This window comes from Peromyscus eremicus, chromosome X (assembly GCF_949786415.1).
Source record: "Peromyscus eremicus chromosome X, PerEre_H2_v1, whole genome shotgun sequence".
NCBI classification, from domain to species: domain Eukaryota; kingdom Metazoa; phylum Chordata; class Mammalia; order Rodentia; family Cricetidae; genus Peromyscus; species Peromyscus eremicus.
In genome coordinates this window covers 82658641-82682696 of record NC_081439.1, presented here as the reverse complement: position 1 = coordinate 82682696, position 24056 = coordinate 82658641, and positions in this window count along the sequence as shown.

Genomic DNA, 24056 nt, shown 5'->3' with positions numbered 1-24056 from the left:
GCATCCTCATGTTTGGGAGAAAGGACAGACAAATTGGTATTTACCTCTCTGTTGATTAGACTTTTAGGATGTTGGTACACTCGTAAGATCCTCCACTGTGCTAAAGAATCCATCCCCGTGTCATGTGAAACATGAAGAGTAATTCATCTTCCCTTTAGATGAGGTTTTACTGGTCTGGCCTACACAGCCAAAGACAGGATCAGCAAACTGCTAGCAGGTCTTGTTTCTCTATGCATCCTTATCTGTAATGAAGTTAGCATGCAATTTTCTCTGGTGGAAAAGGGTTCTACTTGAGTCTAGGGATGTCCTGCCATGCAAGTGTATTGTAAATTTAACTCATTTTACTCAAGTATTCCATTTTTTTACAACCTGATTTTTTAAATATACCTTATTTTGAATATTATTTTATATAAACAAACTTTAACTTACTTTAAACTTGTTTTGAGTTACTTGCTTCAGGTTTAGCATTGATAACATATACTTTATGTATATGTTGTCCTTATAATGGGACATATATGGTCTTTCCTTCCAAGCTTATCTCTGTAAATGAATTAAATTTTTACTTAGTATGGCTACAAACATAGTTCAGAGCACACTAAAGAAATTTGATCATTTATAAGGTGACTGGTCATTAACTTTTATGTCTCCAAATAGCTTAAGCTTTAACAAAGTTATCAAAGACACAAGTGATTAAGCATATAACTTTAAGTTAGTTTTTTTAGCATTAATAGATCCTTATAATCCTAATAATTTCTAAATATTGATTTTCAAACATGTATTCTTATGTCCTCCATCAACCCTGGATAATTTACTCAGACCTTCTGTGACTGCCTTCTGTTGCTTTGCCCTCTTCTGTTACTTCTCAGGACAAATTTTCATTTCATCATACAAAATCCACCCTTACCAAAATATCTTAACACTTTATAAATTTTGTATAAATTACTCAAATCTTCTGTAACTTGGCTGTAAACCTTATCTTTTACATCCAATTAAACATTTTCCCTCATATCTACATACTGTTTCTTTCCATTTCCCCAAACAAAAGTTGAATCCAAGTTACAAATATGGTATTCTGTAGCAAATTAAACTTCCCCATACACAGATGTTTGTTTATTAACCCCGTTTGTTATGTTTTAAGTTAACTTTTTTTCCTGCTTGGAATTTTGCAACTTTTTAAAACCATCCCTCAACAGTCTTACATATACTGAGAGAAAGAAAGTTTACATTCCAGCAAAGGCTTCAGAGATATCCATGCCCTTAAATGAGGGAACATTTTGTAAACAGAAACCAAGAAAAAGAAAGGCCAAGAAGAGGGGCCAGTATTCAGAGATCTAGGCATCTGCGCTTATATTTAGCCATCTTAATTTTTATGTATAAATTTCTCTTTAAAAAACTTTAATTGCCATGTGATAAAGAAGAGTAACCTCTATTGGAAAGTTTACCTCTTAGCTATTCTCAAGCATATAATGTCTTCCTCCTGTCCTGGTGTTCTTCTCTCTTTCAGAACCAGATGGTCATACTGACCCAGGACAGAGGCTTTGGAAAAAGCTTTTTAAAAAACATGCCTGGTTCTAAAGTGGGCAGACCAAATCCCATCTCCAGAGCCAGTTTTTCAGTGAAGTAAAACAGCACATGACAATTTTCCATTACTATCCATACCCAGAAGTCATTTGAATCTCTCTCAAGACTGAACCCAGTGACCTACATAGCCATAGTGAGTTTGTGTATGACTCCAAATGGAGGCAGACAACCTCAAAAGTTTAACTAGGATTTTTCTAGGATCTAACCTAAAGGCCACCAAACAGAAAACTATAAAATACAACTAAGAGTATCTAGACATAATGGGGCAGAAATGAAGCTAAATTAAAACTGTAAAGGTACAAGCAATAATATTCAGGCTTGGTGGGACAGAAACAAAGGCAGACTATAGACAGACTATGTCAGTTTATGAAAGCAGGCTTGGAGACCTGGTAGAAATGGCAGAGATTCCCAGTAGAAATGGTTGTCATTAGGACCCTGTATAACTTCTATTTCCAGTCTCCCTCGGAGCCACAAAGACAAAGCTTTCCACTCCCACTCCCAACCCTCTCCCCCACACCTGCCTTAGAAAAATGTGCCTTGCATAGAAAAATTAGCCTTGTATCCCATAGCATTTCTGAGGGGGGTTCTGGACTCACTGGTTAGCAAGGCTGCTGGGATGCTTAGGGTTTTTGCAGGGCTACAGAAGTAGGAAGGGCTGCCCTCTGTCCTCTGCCCTCTGCATATATTGCAGCTACCACTCTGCTCCCCTGCAGCCATCATTCTCCCTCTGCAGCCAGCTATCCTAGTATGGATTTCATCCCGACTTTATGGCTCACTTTCCACAGGAGCCCTTTGGGAAAAGAGTTATAGGAGTTACTTAAGTTTGGGCTCTGGTTGTGGTTGTAAGCAGGAGCTGAGTGGTAGGAATAAGAGGGGTTGAGATGAGCTGGAAGTTATATGGGGTTGAGGGCCTTTATACCACTCTCCATTCCATCTTATGAAGTAATCTATATTAGTTTAGATATTAAAATTGAAAGTGCTAAATTCAAACCAGCAGTGGCTATGGTACAATGTATATTGAAACCAGATTTGGACCAAGAGCTGGACAAATGTAGCTAGTCTAGGGTCTCCCAAATGGAAGTCTTTTAGATTGGCCTGCAGCCAGGCTAAGCATGTAATTTCACACAGGCATTGTGGAACCCGTGGTGGATGTGGAACTAAGGTCAAATCCAGCTATCTGGAGGTGTCTATCAAATTTCAGATTGACCAAAGTTGCCTGGAACGTAGAGGGTCATGCCCAAACATGGTACCTTCCAGGAGTAGAGAAACTGGAGGGCCAGTGGTGTGGGAGCCTACAAGTGACTCAGTTTCACAGTTTGAATCCAAAATCTATTCTGAGTCAATAGAGTATAGTAGGACAGGCCCATAGAATCAATTGGCTCAAACCAGTTGCCAAAGCATGCATATAACATACTTTCTTATGAGCCAACCTGGAGTCTGCCTGAGGGCCTAGCAACAGGTGCTATCAGAGTTCCTGATCACTGTCAGAGTTCCTGATTGTGCCCAGACAATAAGAGATGACCACAAAATGCTACCAGATTGGGACACAGCTTGGATGCTGGGAGGAGGGTATATAAGGCTTTCCCTGTTATTAAATAAACAAGTCTGCTATTTGCCTTCAACCAACGCCCAGTATCTGTGCCATTGACAACCATGCCTTCTCACCCCCTCCCCCCCGAGGGAGCTGTTAGGATCCAGCAACATCTGGTGCCTGAACATGGGGCTTCTCTTACTTTCTCTTTCCCGGTGCAGATTCTGATTGTCTCCCTCTCTTCATTTGTGGTGCTTGACAGTGCTCCCAAGATGGTGTGTTTCAGTGAGAAGGCCCCTCAGTGTTGTGTTCTTTTGGTCCCTTTGTCAGGTAAGCATTGGGACCTCATTTCTTTCCTTCTTCTGTGTTGTTTGTCATGTTCGTCTGCCCATCCTGTTAGGAAGGCACATTTTTTTTCTGTTTCAATTCACCCAGCACCTCCACATAAGGACTGACCTCCCAGGAAGTAGAATCAAGGCTCAGCTCCCAAATGCTGTCCCTCTTCCAGAAACATAGTGTGGGCATACAGCCATGGCCTAAAAAAAAAACACGGAAGTCCCCCACTAAGCACAAGACATAAGAGTCCAATACAAATTCCACCCCTGTTGACTGTCATCTTCTCTCTGACTGTTGTTTGCTTGCTGTCCCCTCTAAAATATGGGTAATCTTTTCATCACCTCCACCACTTCCATGTTGGACATCTCTAAGATATCCAATGATGAGGAAACAGACAGTTTGGGCCCCTCAAAATCTGTCAAGGAGAATGCAGCTGTCATTAAGTCATGCACTGCTACCCACTCTGCTCCACCACCACCACCACCACCACCACCACAGGTGGCTACACCTCTGCCATGGTATTCTTGGGGCGATCTACCCCAGTACTTGCCTGCCTCAAGAGGTAGCTACTCTCCCGCAGTGCCAGGCATTTTACAACCCTCACAGCCTGCAACACTGTCAGTCCGTAGGCCTATAGAAGCCTTCCCAGTCAATGTGGGCCCAAATGCTGATGCCCAGCCCAGGATTCCCACCCCCATAGCAGACCTCTCCCTCATCTGGAAGGCAGCTAATGAGTAAGGCTCACATTTCCCCTACTTTAAGCAGGTCCTTGCTCAGTGGTCCATGCAGCTACAAACTTATTTCAATTAGTATCATTTGCTTAAAACTGTGTTGGAGCCTGTGGTCTCTGTGTTAGAGCTCAACACCCAAATCCATAATGGAGTTGCAGCTAGCTGTGTGAAATGAGGACATACATAAATGGGTGCAGGCCACCAGAGATCTTGACCCCAGCACAAGTCCCATCGCCACTCTTACCACCTCCCTGGATGCTCTCCTCGATGACAGCCAGCATGCTAATGACACTCCCAAGGATCCCCAGGTAGATAGAATTTGCTGGGGATGTGGCAAACCAGGCCATTTGCGACATGACTGCCCCCTGGCAAAACCTAGGACCCAGATGCCCTAGATGCAATAAGGGATTTCACTGGGCAAAAGATTGTAGGTCACAGTCTGCCAAAACACCAGCCCATTTAAACTCCAGGTGGGGTGCTCATCAGCCCCATCAGTAAGAGAAGGCTCTTGTAATCCAAAAATCTATTGGACAATACCCATTTTCCACACTCCCCAATGCTAACCATCTATGCCTCTCAACAAATCAATTACTTTCTGGGGTATTGGAAGATGTCCCATACCACTGGCATCCCTACAACCTACAGGGACAAGCCATTGTAGAGAGGCCCAACAGTGCTCTTAATGAGCTGTTCACAAGGACTATCTTGCCAGAGGCTAGGAGAGATCCTCATCTGGCCTTAACAGAGTTCCTTTACCATATTAACTTTCCCAGTTTTGATGACAAGGGGCTCAGCCTGGCCTACAAGCACTGGATGTCTCTGCCAAAGAACACGTTCCTTCCCCTGATGAGATGGAGAGATCCTATCTACCTCTCATGGTAGCTGCCACAGCCTATCCACCCCTGCTAACCCATGGGAGAGGGTATGCTTATGTCTTTCCTCAGAGTGCCATTATGCCATTATAGGTCCCAGCAAGAGATGTGTGCTTGGCCACAGATCAGCCTGCTTCCACCAAGGAGAAAATAACCCAGGATAGGTAATGCATATACTCCCCTTTCTTGTTCTCATTGCCCCTCTAAAGGCTGAAGACTTGTGGACCCTTACTTTTCCTTGTTATGTATAATGCCTTTTGAGATGAGGAATGCTAGTTTAGCAAACCGGGAGCTAGCTAAATATATTAAAGGCTCATGGTCAGCTAACATAGATATTATTCGTTATAGCTAACCATCAAAATTTTCCAATTAAATCAGACAAGGGCAGAGGTTATGGCCTTTGACTCTTTATTTTTTAAAAAGGTTTGGCATGATATAAAAAAGGCTGTTTGATCCCTCCTGGATTTTTCACTTATGTTTTGATTGATGGGTTGGTGCTTTTAATCTTCCTCCTTTTTAAGTATCTCCTACAGCACATTCAGCAACAACTGGTGGCCACTAAGGCGACTATACAGGTGTTAATGGCTCTTAGACATGCCTGGCTTTCTGAAATTCAAAAGGCTACTGCCTGACCCTCCCCACCCAGGGTGACCCCCCCACCAGAGGTGAACGTTCTTCGAGGACTAAAAGTCAATGATGAGTAAGAGCTTGTTTGGCAAGCCAACCTAAGATAAGCACAGTCCAGTTGCTGAGCCCCCCTGAGGTGGGGTCAACAAGGCCAGAGTAAAGAACTCTGACTCCCGCTGAGCACCCATGTAATAAAATAAAAAGGTGAATGTGTAGTAGGACAGGCTCATAGGGTTGAGGAAATTGGCTCAAACCAGTTGCCAAGGCATGTATATAATGTACTTTCTTATGAGCCAATGTGGAGTCTGCCTGAGAGCCTAGCAACAGGTGCTGTCAGAGTTCCTGATCACTGTCAGAGTTTCTGATCATGCCCAGACAATGAGAGATGACCACAAAATGCCACCAGATTGCGACACAGCTTGGATGCTGGAAAGAGGGTATATAAGGCCTTCCCTGTTATTGAATGAATGAGTCTGCTTTTGCTTTCAACTGGCTCCCAGTGTCTGTGTCATTGACACTCTGCCTTCTCACCCCCTCCCCAGAGGGAGCCGTTAGGACCCAGCAACAATAGAGTTCTAGCTTGCTTGCTCCGGGGCTGTGAGAAAGTTCTAATTAGCCCACAGAGTCTCCTTGAAGGGCTGTGAGAAAATCCTGATTAGCCCATGGGAAGGAACATACTATCTAGCTCTACGCAGGCTGATGATGCCAGCTGCAGACTGCTGACTCCAGCCCAAGGTACATCAAGACAGAAAATGAAACTGCCTATTCCTTGACTCAAGGACAGGATAGATAGTGGTTGAATGTCTGTGCTGTGCATTGTTCTACTTTTGCTCTTCAAATTTGGATATAAGCTGGCTATGAAATAAACTCAGGCATTGTCCAGCATTGACTGGCAGTCCTCTTGTCTTTGTTCTGTCTTCTTCATTGTCTCTACAATCCGCATGCCTCCACCCAGCTACCTGGTCGACTGGTCAACTGGCTCCAACACGGTGGAAAGCCTCTTATTCCTGAATTTAGTTGCCCAGGCTATTGTAACAGACATTCCTTTCTGGAATGACTAAGTTCATTTGTAATCTTGTAGGAATAATGTTTTATAACTGAGGCACTCTATTATTCTCCAGCAAGGACCCTTGGCTTTTTGAGACTCCTGGTGCTTCGTATGTATGCTCAGTAGTGGTGGAGGCTGAAGAACTGAGAAACAGGTGGCCTCAGGAAAAAAACCAAAGTAGGGGAGCCCCGGAGAGTACAGTGTGATGCCTTCCAGGTTCATGCCAAAATATTCAGGTCTGTAGAAAACAGCTCAGTGAAAGGATGTAAAAAGAAACTAGTGAATGTTGATTGTAGTGGGTATTCTTTCCACCTATGACCTTGGGATACCAGCCCCTAGGGCGTGGCCTCTTGGCTAGCTTAAGACCTAAGGAGCACATATACAGGACCCTTCTCTCTCAAGCACTTGGATAATGAAGACCGGGCCAAGGGGCATGAAACAGCGTGGGACCGGTTCTCAGCCTTCCAGGGACTCTGCAACTGAAATTGCCATATCCCATATCAGTGAGTTGATACCCTTCTAACCCTCTTAATAAATAGATTCATTATCAGTATCCATGGATTTCAATTCCTGCATTATTTGATGCTCTGGAACATATTCTAATAGGAGACAGACTGAAGTTTAAAAATGTTTAAGAATAATGTGGAATAGCTAGCTGTCAATGGACTGTTAGTGAAAAGGAGGAAAGCAAAAAAGTGGAAATAAGAGCCAGGTAGTAGAAATCCCTGGGAAGAGGAAGAGTTGGATACAGACTTGAAAGTGATGCTCAAGAAGAAGGGCAGCAAGACCAGGTGAGGTGAAAGACCTTGCAAAAAGAGATTGATGGGAAATTGGGCAAGACAGAAGCTTCATGGAATCCAAGAAGTAGATGGGAACCCAGTTTGGCCAGTGGGATACTTCTGACTAGGAAAAAAGGGAAAAGGAATGAAAACCCTACAGGTGGCTTTAGGCACTTGTTCTTCTCATTCAGAGCCCACCTCTTCCTTCAGTGCAGCTGAGAGACCCAACATGGCCTTCGGGCTGTGGTACTCTGCCGAAGAACCCGCAGCAGAATTATAATAGCCAGGTCGTGAATTGGAAGCATTGTCAGATGGCAGCCTTTGCTTTTCTGCCTCCATAGGCAAAACCTTCTCCATCAAAAGGATCACATTCAGGTCTATCGAGTTAGAAGATTAAACCCTTGACTATTGTCCCACAAATAGGTCAAACTGACTCTCTTATTCAGTTTTGTAAATGAAGGCCACCTGGCCAAATTATCTCAACTCAAATACTGAAACTTAGGAATTTAGGAACTCCCAAATGAGCTTTGAACCAACAGGAGGAGCAGCTTGTATGTCAGGAGTCAAAATATGTAAGGGGCTAAATCTCCTGTTTTCTGTTAGATTTTCCATTCCTCCTGAGTGACATTGGTATGTAAGTACTAATACCTTATTTGTTGAGGTCTTAACATTATGGTGCACATACTAAAGACTTTTCCTTCTATTACTCTATTCAGTCACATTATGGAATTGTATTATTCTTATCCCCATTTTATAGGTGTAACAATTGGAGTTTAGTAATAAATATAATTGCCCAAGGACACCTATCTGTTGTAGAATATTAGTTAAAGATGTATTATATTTGTTAATACTGTGGAACATCTGTTTAATGATGCAAAGATGTGTTGCATTCTTTTATGTTGCATTTGTTTAACTCTGTGAAGTTTTGTTACTTTGCCTGTCTAAAACACCTGACTGGTCTAATAAAGAGCTAAACGACCAATAGCTAGACAGGAAAGGGATAGGCAGGGCTGCCAGGCAGAAAGAATATATAGAAATAGAAAAAGAGAAGAGGGAGGATCAAGAGAACAGGAAGAGAGTGTTGGAGCCCATCTGGGTTTCCTGGTGGCTTTATCCAGCAGGTCTGCATAAAGAGGATGATTGGACCATGTGCCTGAGTATCAGGTGTTTGGAAAGGTCTACACTTTGCTGTATCTCACAAGGGGGAGGTCTTTGCTCCTCCCCTTAGCATTGTGAATAAAAAGCCCTTTGGAATAAAGTTCAGTGCTGGTGGGTTGAGACCCAGGCCCTCCCAAGGCTATCCTGTGTTTTCTGTTTTTCCTCTCATCACCTAGGTATCTCTTTCTAGCTAATATTTCTCACCTCTCCCTACTCAAGAGTACCCTGGGTCGTGAAAGTGGTGGCTGGTCCGTCACAGGAGAAAAGGATGCCTGGGACCAGCCACCCAGCCATACAGCCAGATATGGAGTAAGAAGGAACGAAAATATATACAGAAATAGAGAGAGGTAAAAGCCCAGAGGCAAAAGGTAAATGGGATAATTTAAGTTATAAAAGCTGGCTAGAAATAAGCCAGGCTAAGGCCAGACATTTATAAGTAATAATAAGTCTGTGTGTGATTATTTGGGAACTGGGTGGCAGCCCCCCCCCCAAAGAGCAAAAGAGTAAAACAACCAACTACACCTATGTGTAAGTACTGTGAAGTGTTGTGACTTTATAACAAAGTACTAGGTCTGTGGTGGTATTGTGCTCCCCAAAATATTGTACACCCTAATAAACTTATCTGGGGTCAGAGACGGAACAGCCGCTAGATACAAAGGCTAGAAAATGGTGGCACTCACACCTTTAATCCTAGCACTCCAGAGGTAGAAATCCCTCTGGATCTCTGTGAGTTCAAGGCCACATTGGAAACAGCCAGGCATGGTGACACATGCCTTTAATCCCAGAAAGCAAGCCTTTAATCCCAGGGAGTGGTGATAGAAAGCAGAAAGGTATATAAGGCGTGAGGACCAGAAACTAGAAGCATTTGGCTGGTTAAGCCTTCAGGCTTTGGAGCAGCACAGTTCAGCTGAGATTCATTCTGGATGAGGACTCAGAGGCTTCCAGTCTGAGGAAACAAGACCAGCTGAGGATCCGGTGAGGTGAGGTTAGCTGTGGCTTGTTCTGCTTCGCTGATCTTCCAGTATTCACCACAATAACTGGCCTTAGGTTTGATTTTATTAATAAGAACTTTTAAAATTCATGCTACATAAGTCATTACTCATTATTATAAAAATCCCTCTAGAAAATTGCTACCAGAGTACTCTATAAGATTTAGAAGATGGTAGAAGGGAGTTTTGTACCATGTCTAAATCACAGGAAGTAAATGGAATTAATGCTAAGTGGGACATAGCAAGCTTGTTTCCCTTCCTCCCATCTGAAGGTAAGTAAAGTGCAGCCAGGCAAACAGGGCTGAATATCCCTTGCTGTGGGATATGCTCTTCTCAGTGAGTCTTACCTTCTAGCTGCCATTCTTCTGTTTGAATGCTATGATATGATTTGATATTTCTGTGCCAGCCGGAGCCTCAGCAACATTCTATCCTTTTATTGAAAATAGTTTTTTTCTCACATATTCTAATTACAGTTTCCCCTCCCAGTTTCTCCCCACCTCCCCTCTCATCCAGATCCACCCCTTCCTGTCTCTCATTAGAAATCAAACAGGCCTCAAATGGATAATAATAAAATAAGACAAAATATTAAATAAGATAAAAACTAGCACAACAAAATTAAACAAAATAAACAGAAGGAAAAGACCCCCAAAGAAGGCACAAGAAATAGAGACCCACTTGCGTGCACACTTGGGAATCCCATAAAAACTCTAACTGGAAGTTATGATACATATGCAGAGGAACTGGTACAGACCTGTGCAGGCCATGTAGCAACACGTTTTAAACAACAGTTAGTCTTGTAGGTGGAACAATGACAACATTCTAGGACTATGATTTTTATTTTCTTCTCTGTAATCACAAGAACCTGACCAGAGGTAATTTCTATAGTAAGAAGACATGGGCCTATGGGATGCAAAGGGGATGTGTTTATCAGCTATGGAGACAGCTTCTATGTGTGGAGCTAATTGCAGGCTTCAGAGGGTTTCAAATACAATGAATCACATTACACATACCTGTCTTTCTATTCACTGCCCAACATAAAGTTTCAGATGGGGATATTTTTCCATCCCTGGCCTGATGCTTTCTGTAGACATCCAAGTTCAAGCTGACCTAACAGTTTCACTGGGCAGAAATCCTGGCTGAGGGGCTTGATGGAGTGTGCACCAACGACATCTATCCTCTCTGCTCTATACTCCTCTGAGCTGACTTCATCAGGTTAGTAGGAAACTAGGCTTGGTTGCATTTTACTTACCTTCAGATGGGGGAAAGGAAAAGAGCTTGCTATTTTCCATTTAGCATGAATTTCACTTCCTGCAATTTAGACATGGCACAAAATTGTTTCTCCCATCCTCAAATCCCTAGAGCAATCCAAAGAAGAAAAAAAAAAAAAAAACCTTTGTACTTAAGGAAACTTCCAGAAGTCACTCAAGAGCATTTTTGTCTAATCCTTCAGTTTTGTGTGCCTGCTCCTGAATCAGAGCCCTTAGGAATGGAGATTACCCTCTTAGGCCAGGAAGAGGACATAGTATCCAGTATTACCCCATAATTTGGTAAGGCAGTACCTCATGAAGCTGACTCAAAAGCAATAACCAGGCCAAGTCCTCCAGGTATGCCTGCTAGCAAAGACATAGTTAATCATTTCCCACAGAAGATGGACTTGTTCCAGTCTTTTCTGGCTCAGATTTGAGATACATAATGGAAGAGGACATCTTAGCTCACAAAAACAATTCAAATGATGACAATTGATGCTTTGCTGTCTCGTGCCACTGACACACAGGTGAGTCGTGGCTTTTTCCCGTGTCCAGTGCCCTCCTCAGGATATCTGCAAGTCTTCTGTATGACATCCCATAACTTTATTCCTGTACAACAAAACATGTCTCCAAGGTGTTGGAGGTATCTGGCAGTCTAAAACCTAACACAGGCCTTAGTGGAACTCAGCTTGGGGATTTCTCAAAAGCAAGATCCTCCCTCCATATAGTCATCCATTTCTAGCTGTCCACCCACCAAAACCACTTGGTTCTTGAAGTGATCCTTGCTATAGTTTTGTTTGAACCCACAATGGCCTACCCTGAGGCCACTTTTTTACAACCAGAACGGGCCACTGAAAGTACCTGACAAGTACATGCAGTTATTTGTAGCACGAATCTTAAAAGGTCTTATTAATAAAAACAAACCTGGAGCCAGGTATTGGGGTGAATGCTGGAAGATCAGAGAAGCAGAACAAGCAACAGCTTCCTCACCTCGCCAATTCCTCAGCTGTTGTTCCCCAAAAGAAATTTTGTGTTCAATTCTATAAACTATTAGAAATATTTAGGTTTGTGTCAGACAGTAAACAAACAAACAAATTAACAAAAAAAAATGAAATCTGCCTGCAGGTGGAGGCATGCCTTTGTCCACCCTTAGAAAGTCAGGTTCACCTTAACATAGTGGATTTTTTTCTTCCCAGAATTCCTGCCACCTAGTGCAGTCCATGGAAGCCACCATAAACTTTGGTTGAGTTTGTCTAATTTTCTAAGCTTTTATTCAGAAGATTCTTAACTTTTCCTTTTCATTTTCTTCTATCCTTTCAGAAGCTGACCAGAGCCTAAGTATGCTTTGAAATTCCCCAACACTTTGGACATCCTTACTCTTTTTCTTTAAAAAAAAAATTATTTTATGTGCATGAGTTGTTGTGCTTGTATGTATGCGCCTGCTGCCCACCAAGATCAGAGGGTGTCAGATACCCTGGAACTGGGGTAGTGGAAGGTTATAAGCTGTTGTGTGCTGCTGAGAACCAAAACAAGGTCCTCTGCAAGAGCAGCCAGTGCTCTTAGCTGCTGAGCCCCTCTCCAATGCCTTACTCTTTTTCTAAAGCTCCCCTCTCTACCACATGGTTGATCCTCACACTCACTCATTTCAAATGGTGTGGCTTCTTTTTGTCCTTTTTCCCTTCTTTTCTCCATTCTCCTCCTCTCCTTGGGGCAGCTCAGATTTACACTTTGCCTTTCCTGTTTTGTTTTTTTAACTCTAACAAATTATCCTAGATCTTTCATTTGAGCCATTTTTCTTCATTAATGAGACTAAGAACCACAAGAGGGTAGCTGGGTGTGATAGCACATGCCTTTAATCCCAGCATCAGGAGGCAGAAGCATGCAGATCTCTGTAACTTTGAGGCCAGCCTGGTCTACAGAGTGAGTTCCAGGACAGCCAAGGCTACATAGAGAGACCCTGTCTCAAAGAAACAAAACAACAACAAAAGAACCACAAGAGGAGACCCCAATATCCCAGGTAAAATATGATAGCTAAACTGGAACTCACAAAGATCTCCTGTAACTCTTATTTTCTACCTTTTAATACCTTAATCAACAGAAAAAAATGAACTTGTTTCTGTGCCTCTAGGCAGCATTAAGACCATCCTAAGAAACACTTGGACTTTGTGACTATTTTAGGTTACAAAGAAAAGTGAAATTAATGTTACTAATCAGGAATTTCAAACACATTGATTATCCTGGATTACTGGGTAGATGCTGTCTTTATAAGAATCCTGAAATGGAAGAAGGTGGCAGACAGAGTTAGTGTGGAATACACTTGTGAGAGAGACTTCAGCAACCACTTCAGAAGCAAAAGGCCACAGGCCAAAAGACATGGCAGCCCCCAGATAATGGAACAGGTAACACTTTACAAAGAATGCAGCCCTTCTGACACTTTAAATTAGCCCCAAGGGAGCATTGAAATCCCTGATCAATAATTATTAGATGATAAAATTAATCGTGTGAAGTCACTGTGTTTGTCCTCCCTGTTTTGGTTAAGTGCCCCCTGGCTGTAGGGCATGGATCATCAGTACCGTATTTACTTATTTTTTGTTTGTTTGTTTATGTATTTATTTTTACTTAAGAAGGCCGAACTTAGGTAGTGGGTCTTTAATCTCAGCACTCAGGAGGCAGAGACAGGTGGGTTTCTTTGAGTTTGAGGCCAGCCTGGTAGATAAAGTGAAAGCCTGCCCCCACGCAAAAAAAAAAAAAAAATGCTTAACTTTGTTGCAGACACAAAGACCACTCAGCACAATCAAAGTCCAAATTGAGAAACACTTCTCATAGAACAGTCTCAAATGCATTTTACAGGGAGCTTTTAAAGGCAAAGAACACAGAAAAACTTCATCCTACTTGACAGTTGCAGGAGGAAGTAAAGGCAAACAAGCAGTTTAATAGAAGCCAAACAGATGCCATTAGCTGGGGCATTTTAACCACTAGTTTCTAGAACAGAGTTGGGAACTTTCCCACAGGACTTTTCATGGCTAGAGTAGAAAAGGGGGTAACAGTTTTCAGGTTAAATCAAAGATGGTTGCAGCTGAGACAAGATAAAGGAATCTTTCCCACTGGTCTTAGTGAATGAGTCAAACATGGACTCATTCTGCTCTAAAGGGATGTATGGTCCTAAGGACCATTAATTTTACTGAATTAATCCTTTGTTTTACATAATTGGACATACTATTTAAGATGCAGGGTCCCATCTTTAATCCAATCACAATGACAATTAAAGGCCCAGCCAGTGTTGATAGCAGAGTAATTAGCCTGGGGGACCAAGAGAAGAGAAACTGGTAGTACCAATTATCTTATCCATGTCTCTCTCTCTTTGAGGATCTTCCAGTGATGGCAAGATTTTCTCTAATTACTCCTGATGGATTAGCAGAGAAACAACCAGTTTCTCTCAAAGCCATACATACATAGTCCCCCTTGTCTCAATTTTGTTGGATGACTTCTGCAAAGGAATCTAACTGTTGTTTTAATTCAGAAATTGGAAACTCAATACCTCTAGGTCCTGATCAACCTATCAATTTCCTCCTGTCTACTTTTTTTCTTTTCTTTTCTCTTTTTTGTTTCAAGATGGGATTTCTCTGTGTAACAGCCCTGACTGTCCTGGAACTTGCCCTGTAGACCAGGCTGGCCTCAAACTCAAGCTCTATTTGCCTCTGCCTCCTAAGTGCTGGAATGAAAGGTGTGCACCACTGCCTGGCTTAGTTTCTTAAATTTTTCCATTATATAGGCTGGTGCACTTGTAGCTACTTGTTAAACTGGCTATGCTAGGTCCAACCAGGAGTGACATGAGGACAGACACAGTGTTATTTATTGAGAAGCACTTTTTACCATGTGAAAGAGGCCACAAAATGTTATTTAATAAGCAATGCTTTTTACCATGCAAGAGAAGTCATGTGTATCATGAATCTTAAAAGATCTTATTAATAAAACACTGGGAGCCAGATATCAGAGTTAAAATCTGAGCGATCAGAGGAATAGGAAAAGCCATAGCTAACCTCACCTCACCAACTCCACAGCTTTCAAAGAGACCTACTTCTGTATACCCACACCTATATGCCTTTCTGTTCTGCCAACTCATTTCTTCTCTGCCCAGCTACATCACTTCCTCTTCCAGCCCAGCTCTGTCACTTCCTGTCTGTCTGTACAGACTTCCAGACCTTTATTGTTAATTAGTGTTGGAATTTAATGCATGTGCCACCACACCTGACTCTGTTCCCAGTGTGGCCTTGAACTCACAGAGATCCAGATGGATCCCTGCCTCCTGAGTGACAGGATTAAAGACGTGTGTTGCCATTGCCTGACTTCTATGTTTAATAAAGTGGTTGGCTTTTTCCTCTGATCCTCAGATAAACTTTATTGGGGGACACAGATAAAATATCACCATAGTCACAAAATGTTATTTATTAAGCGGTGCTGTTTACCATGCAAGAGAAACCATGAGGCACAACAAAACTCACTTTAAGAGTTTATTAAGGGAAGGGAATAGAAGGGGTGTACATAGGCCTATGGAATGATCATGCAGGAAGAGAGAGAAGGAATAGGTGGAACTTGCTTTTATAGGTCCCCCGCCCTGCACATGCACATATGGACTTACATAGCTATATCATACATGCACATAGATTACGTTATCATGCTGTTCACAAATTATGTGATCACACTGCACACAGATTACATAGGATGTAAGGCCCTAGGATAACTAAGGATCGTGCCTGGCTATTGGACAATGCATGTGTGATCATGTAGCTGTGGGAATGGCTAGGAATTCTAACATTCCAAACTCTTTGCTCTTATAAAAAAAATAGCATGGGAATGGGGGTGCCATGTCTCCCTAAACTGCTTCTAGCTGACTCAGTGGGCATTGGTTAACTTTTGGGGGTAGAGAAGGGGCTTTTGAGGTACCCAGATTTCCTGAGGTAGTTGATTGTCTTTTGCTGTCTTTTGGGAATCGTCCATCGCCTTCCGCTGCTTCAGGCTCTGTGGAATTGTCCATCGCAGCTTGGATCTGACTGTTTGGGTCTGACAAGGTGCTGGCAAAGCAGAAGAGGAAGTTTAGAAAAAATTTTACCTTGGGTGGGTCCCCGAGGTCCCAGGGTGAGAGAGGAGGGTCCTAAGATGAGGAAAGTTTGAATTATACTTATCTGAAGTGGATCTGTCTTGTCCAGATAGATTCAAGCAGGCTCTAGAGCTTGGGAGAATTTAACATATTAAGAAGCAGCCACAGGGAATTTAAAACCTTGAGCTGGTAGCTATGATATTATAATGTTTAGTACTTTGCTATCAGAATTTTATTGGTTAGTGTTAGCAAGAGAGAGAGAGAGAGAGAGAGAGAGAGAGAGAGAGAGAGAGAGAGAGAGAGAGAGAGAGAAATCTAGAGCATGCTTTTAATTTATTATTATTATTATCAATTAGACTTTTTATCTTCACCTGAGACAAACCTTAAGGAACCTGTTTCCTCTATTATTTAGCATCCAGAAGACACAGGTGATTGGTTACTGAGGGCATTTAACAGTAATAGATTGTTATGTTATATTAAAGTCTGTTTTGAGGGGGGTTGGTTGTTTGTTTGTTTGTTTGTTTTTTCTTTGTGTTTTTTTTTTTTTGCAAAGTCCAGACCCTTTTGAGTCTGGGGATATGAATACTTCTGGTTTGTTACTGTTCCTTACTGCCTGGGTATATTTGAAGGTAGTAGGTTCCCTTAGACTTTTTAACTGCAAGTATGGGGGCGTTAAAAGGCAAAGAGGTTGGGCTGAGCATCTTTTTCCTGAGAAGGTCAGAGGTGATAGGCTTAATTCCTCTAAGGCTCTGGATTGAGAGAGGGTACTGAGCCTGGGTAATGTACCTGGTAGGGTCCTGCAACTTGATAATAATAGAAGGATGGTGCCTAGCAATTGAAGGGTTCTGGATGTCACAGACTTTGGGGTCCACCTGAGAGGCTGGTAAGGGAAATGAAATGTTAGAGCTAATATGTTAGGAGGAGGAGAGGAACTTCTGACAAGTCTGGAGTAAGGCAAATGGGGGGAGCAAACAAAATAAAAGCTCTTACCTTAGCTAGGAAATCTCTTCCCATTAAGGGCACAGGGCATGTTGTCACAACTAAGAATGTATGAGAGAGATACCCCTGAAAATACAATTAAGTGGTGGAATCTGGTGAGGTAAGTAAGGCTGTCCTGCTACCCTGACAATAGGGAGACAAGACAGAGAGGTGGGACTCCCAAAACTCCCTCAGATTGAGTAAGTGGCTCTGGTGTCCAAAAGGAAGGAAATGGATCGCCCCAATACTGTAACGGCTATCCTTGATTCCCTGTGAGAGATGACTGTGGTCAGGTCAGGAATGGAGCACCTACAATCATCTATCACCAAGCCTAGGAGATTGGCTGGAGGGTGGTCTTCATTTGATGTCCCCATGCCACAAGGTGCACAGGGGCAGTCAACCAACCAATGTCCCTCTTGGTGGCACTTTGGACAAGGCCCAGATGGTGGCCTGTGTGGGGCAGGGCAGGCACAAGCCCAGTGGCCTTCTCTACCACATTTAAAACAGGGATCTAGAGGCATTTGGATGGCTGGTCAGATAGCGTGTGCCAGCATTTGGCAGTTCTGTTTATGGGCTTTCTCATCTCTCCCATGGTACACCTTAAATGCCACTGCTAAGACTTCTTCCTGTGAGGCCAGGGGCCCTTTCTCCAGACACTTAAGATTAACCCTAATGTCGGGAAGCTCCTCGAGACAAAGTGGGTCATAAGGAGCTGTCTGCCCTCTGGGCTCTCAGAATCCAGACTAGTATGTTGTAAGAGAGCCTTTGTAAGCCATTCTAAAAAATGAGACAGATTTTCTTCCTTATCTTGAATTACATTTTTTAGCTTTTCATAGTTTACTGGTTTGAGGGCAGCCTTTTAAAGACCTGCCAGGAGGCAGGTTGTAAACTGATGCCTAGCTAGAGAGCCACCCAGGGTATTATAATACTACTGTGGGTCCTGATCAGGAACTGCCTCGGCTCTGGGTGGATGGGCAGCATTTGTTTCATGAACTTAATACGCATGTATCCTAGCCTGCTTCCAAACTCGTCTGCACTCCTCAGGAAGTTGGTTATTAGCAAGTATAATATATACATCATGAAAGGGGAGACTATAAGATTGGGTAATATATTGAAATTGTTTAATAAAGGAAGCAGAATTAGAGGTATAAGAGCCCATTTTTTTCTATCTGAGAAAGTTCTGTGAGGGAGAAAGGGATGTGAACCTTAACCAGTCCATCCATCCCAGCCACCTCTTGCAAAGAGAAAATGGTTGCTGGGTTGGCACGAGTGGAGTTGGATCCCTTAGCAGCCCAAGATCAAGTGGTGGGAGGGGTAAAGGTTGGATCCAGAGTTGGGTGGTTGGAGCGGCCCAATATCATAGAGGAGGAGGGGGTTAGTGGAGGAGCTCAAGGGGCAGACACCCAAGGAGTGGGAGCAGGCAGCTGGATAGGCGAAGGTTCATTAGAGGGTCCACAGCAGTGAGTAGTCAGAGATTCCTCAGGTTCAGGTTGCGTAGCTAGGAGCATGTGGTCAAGAGAGAAGGAATCAAGAAGGGAGGGTTTGGAGCTTAAGTTAAAAAAAAAAAAAGCTTGGATGTAAGGTAACTCTCTCCATTTGCCCCTTCACTGGCAGAAGTTAGAAAATTCCCATAAAATATTGGGGTCCAGTGAGCCTTTAGGTGGCCACTTTTTGTTGTTATCTAAGGGATATTTAGGCCATTTTTTAGTGAACAGGTGGACAAGCTTAGAGGTCTTTAAGTAAGGCATTAAGCTGGGAGGCTTAAGAGTTTCTAGAAGACATCCCAGAGGAGAAGTGGAACTAATTGGATTAGAAGGCTTGTTTCCCATCACTGCGACAGAGAGAAAAAAAATGTGATCCAAAGTCTACAATCTTAGGCATCCCCCAGATCAAGCGAGGAATGGCAATTGGCACAAGAATTTCAATGCTTCAGCAAGCAAGAGAATGTGGGTTGGGGTGTATGTAGCCCAAGGACAAGGATCCAACAGAGAGAACGATATCTCAGACTGCAGTCATGGGGAAATAGCTAAAGATCTAAGCCTGCAATGGGGGCCGACTGTAGCAAATGAAGGCCATGGACAGGAGTTCTCCAAGTCCTGAGGACACAAGAGGGTTGCTGGATGATTGACAGTCATTCCCACAGGTCCAGGGAACTGTTTACACTGGCTGGTAAAGGGAAAACTCACTAATCGAAGCAGCCAGTGTTGTGTGAAGCATTCCAGCAGCCAGGCAAATGGAAAAGTGGGCAGTTGTAGGTAGAGCAAACCTAGATACAGGACCCCAGCGCAGGGTGCTGGGAGGGCCTGCTTTATCTCAGCACCAATTAAGCGGCACTGTTTACCATGCGAGAGAAGTCACAAAATGTTATTTATTAAGCGGTGCTGTTTACTGTGTGAGAGAAGCCACAAGGCACAACAAAACCCACTATAAGAGTTTATTAAGGGAAAGGAACAGAAAGGGTGTGCATAGGCCTGTGGAATGACCGTGCAGGAAGAGAAAGTAGGAACAGGTGGAACTCGCTTTTATAGGTCCCCCCTACATGCACATATGGGCTTACATAGCTATGCCATGTGTGCGCATAAATTACATGATCACACAATACATGGATTACATAGGACGTAAGGCCCTAAAATGACTAAGCATCTTGCCTGGCTACTGGACAGCACATGTGTGGTCATGTAACTGGGGGAGTGGCTAAGAACTCCAACACACAGCTCTTTTTTTCTTTGTAGTCCAGAGTCCATATTAAAATGTATTTTCCCTTCTTCCTCATTATATGGGTATACCTGGGACAGAATGTGTGCTAAGACATATAGAAATGTTCAGTGTCTTAGTCAGTGTTCTATTGCTGTGAATAAACACCATGAGCAAGGCAACTCAACATTTAATTGGCTTGCTTACAGTTTCAGAGATTTAGTCATTATCATCATGGTGGGGAGCATGGCACTGGAGCAGTAGCTGAGAACTACATCCTGATCCATAAACAAAGACACTGGGCCTGGTGTGGGCTTTTGAAACCTCAAAGACCATCCCCAGTGACACACTTCTTCCAACAAGGCCACACCTCCTAATCCTTCTCAAATGGGAGCCATTCTTGTTCAAACCACCATATTTAGTTCGGAAAGCATCAGAAGAGGCATATTTAGTAAAACCATTAGTACATGCCCACTAAGTAGACTCAAGGGCCCAGTAATATTGCTGTTGTCAAGATGAGGCAGAATAGCAGGCATCAGAATAAAGGGAAGTGCCTAGGTTAAAGGTTTTGGATACTAGACAAGTTCCAGCCCCTTGTAAGTTATGTTACAAGGGACTAATGTTAATTTGGACTGCCCCCAGTCACACTGAGTTTCACAGTCTGGTTAGTTCCTCTTTTTATGTAGTACAGGGGCCAGATGTCAAAGCACAACCAGCAATCCTGGCCAGTTTCTGGCTGAGAATGATTAACTAAGTGGAGGACCTTATCAAGAGTAGAAAAGAGGGAAGGGTGATCCCTCAGCTTTCCAGACAGTAAGAGCTGGAACTCTTGCCCAGGTATGTTTTTCAGAGGGGAGTGTTGTGACCTTAGCACAGGTAGGAGATCTTTGTTAGGATACAAAGGTCTGGGGACCTGGGGAGGGGTGTAGTTTTTTTTTTTTTTTCTGGATAATAAATCTATCCCAATGAGCCCCTTCCTGCAGCATAGATTTTAATTCCCCAGGTTCTCCCTGTTTTTCAAGGGTCAAACTCTTTCTTAATGAATTTCCAGACCTTTAATTTTATGGTCATTGCATTACACTTTTTAGATTGTATATTCCTTGGGGTGTGTGTGTGTGTGTGTGTGTGTGTGTGTGTGTGTGTGCTTCTAGGAAGCCTATGTTTTACCCCAATTTTTGGAATGGAAACTCATTTGTTTTTGGCAATTAGGGGACCAAGATGCAGGTCATGTATAAAATTGTAAAGATGTAAAATAGCTATGCCAAAAGATAAACTCCCACATTTTTCCTTTTTCCAAAACAACCAGATACTTAAAGTGGGCATCAATGAGCAATGGTCAAGATGGAATATGGGTTGCTGGTTTGTAGCTACATTACCTATCACCTCCCCTGTATCTGTCTTCCTCAGTTCATGTGGGGTTTGGACCATGAGGCTTTACTCATACCAAACATAAGACTCAGGAAGAGGTGGCAGGTTAAGAAGTGGAAGAGCCTGGGACCTGAATAAACCTAAATTTTAATGGGTCCATAGTCTGGAGACAGTACTGTTGTGTGAGGTGTTCAGTTCATGTGGGTCCGTGGAAGAAACAGGGTCACTCTAGGATGATTTTTAGCCTTTGCAGCTGCAGGGGAGTCAGCTTCTGGTGAACTGACTGTCGCTTCGCAAAGGCTTTTTTATTTTTATACAATTTACACCTTAGCAGGTCAATTTCTGCATACCAAAACCTCTGATCTAAAGCTCCCCAAAGAGACAAATGCCTAAGCAATTCCCAGTCACAGGACATCTCAGTTTTCTGAGTCCTCCCACAACCAAATTTTGCATAGGCTTTAAACCTTTAGAAGACTCTCAGTTAAGATTTACATACTTCAAACAGAAGGTAATGGACACAAAAGGTAGTACTCACAAAAGCCAGATAAAAGCTCAGGTGCTAGGCGCAAAGCTACACAGAGAAACCCTGTCTCGAAAAGAAAAAAAAAAAAAAAAAAAAAGCTCAGGTGCTAATACTCCAGAATCAAACAGCTGCAATGCTTTGTGGGATCTCCCGTTACACCTGACGTGTGTGTGTGTGTGTGTGTGTGTGTGTGTGTGTGTGTGCAGACAACATCTCCAGGGCATTATACTGGGAATGTAGAGTGCTTGGCCTATGGAAGATTGTTATTTGGTATTGCCCACCACTAAGGGGCGAGAGAGAGGTGGGTTGGTTACTATGTCTTGAGGCTGAGGTATTTGGAAAAATACCAAGAGTAGTGGAAAACCACTTGCCTAGTACGTGCAAGGCTCTGTATTAGACCCTTAGAGCTACAAAACAAAACAAAATTAAATTTTTTAAAAAACAATGAGAACAGAGTGTGTGTCTCATATTGAAGTTTCCCATATATATATTTACCGTATTTCCTAAAATGTGTTTTAGAATCTTCATTTACCCCATCCTTCCTAGTGGGAGCTGATGTCACCCTATGTAGACTGCAATTCAGAGACTGGCCTATTGATTCAGTGATGGACTGGGGAAAACGAACACGAGCACACACACACACACACAGTCCAAGCCTCTGCCCAGGTTAGGTGATATGATACAGAAGCTCTTTGTGTGTTACTTGTAGCTAGCCCAATGTGGAGGCAAATTCAGGCTCTCATATCTCAGGTCCAAACTCATATAGACACAACACAAAGTTCTTTACACACTGCCTTGAGCATTGTGGGTTCGTAAGTCTATAGGTCCCACGGATATTGCCATTTTGTTAACACTAAATTTACATCTACTAGTTATGTTGTCTCTCAGTGTGTGCTGATATGGTCATGTGGTAGATCTGTTTTTCCAGTCACCATAGCACTCTGGTGCTCATACTTCTTTATTTTATTTTATTTTATTTTATTTTTATTTTTATTTATTTTATTTATTTATTTATTTTGAGACAGGGTTTCTCTGTGTAGCTTTGTGCCTTTCCTGGAACTCGCTTTGGAGACCAGGCTGACCTCGAACTCACAGAGATCCGCCTGCCTCTGCCTCCCGAGTGCTGGGATTAAAGGCGTGCGCCACCACCGCCCGGCTCTTTTTTTTATATTTTTAATTAAATTTTTTCATTTATTTTACATACCGACCACAGTTTTCCCTCCTTCCTCTCTTCTCATTCCCTCCCGTTTGTCCCGCCCACCCCACCATCCACTCCTCCTCTGTTCAGAACGGGGCAGAGCTCCCATGGGAGTCAACAAAACATGGCATATCAAGTTGAGGCAGGAGCAGGATCAAGCTCCTCCCCCTGGGCTGGGGCGAGGTATGCCAGCATGGGGAATAGGTTCCAAAAAGCCAGCTCTCCTCTCTGTCTCTCTGTCATCTTCCTCCCTCCCTCCCTCCCTCCCTCCCTCCCTCCCTCTCTCTCCCCCTCCTTCCCCCTCCCTCTCCCCTTCCCCCTCCCTCCCCCTCTCCCCTCCCCCTTTCGCTTCTCTCTCTCTCTCTCTCTCTCTCTCTCTCTCTCTCTCTCTCTCTCTCTCTCTCTCTCTCCCTCCCTCCCTCTCTCCCTCTCTCCCTCCCTCCCTCTCTCCTTCTCTCCCTCCCTGGAGGGTGAGAGGACCGGGTGGCCAAACCAGGGCCATAACAGGCTCCCCTGACAGCCCTGACATGGACCAGGCTTTAGTTTCGGTTCACTATAACAGGCTGGATCTGAGCAAGCAATTCTTAGGAAAACCACAACTTAGGGGCAGCCAATCAACAGGTGCACCCCAGCCTCCTGCTGGCTCAGCAGGGTACCCCAATCCCCTTCTGCTAGCTCAGCAGATGCCCCCAGACTTCTGCTAGCTAAAGATAGCTTCCCCTACTCTCTCCTCAACTAGCCCCTGGACACTAGACCCCTTCCGCCCAGCACCAATGGGCCCATGACTACTACAGCCTCCCACCAATCAGCTCCCAGACTAATCTTTCCCCCACCAATCAACACCAGATTAATCCCTCCTCCCTGGAATTCCCTTAACTCTGCTTAAAAGGAGCCTGCAACCTCCCTTCAGGGTCACCGTTTACCACCCCATCATGCTGGAAATAAAGACTCTTGTTAAATTGCATATGTGACTGTTGGTCTTTCTTGGGGGCTTCTCTCGGACCCTAACAATGAGTATAGAATGTCGATCTTTTGTCTGTCTGTCTGTCTCTCTAAGTGGTGGGTACAGAATATTGATCTTCCACATGTCAAGCACTCTACATTCCCCAGTTTAAGGTCCTTTAGATGCTGTTTTTATACACCCCCTACAAATATGGTGTCAGGTTCAGCTGCATTATTATTATTATTATTATTATTATTATTATTATTATTATTAAGACAAGGTTTTACTATGTTCAAGAGGCTGGCCTCAAACTCACAGAAACCCACCTGCCTTTGCCCCCTGATTGCTGAGATTA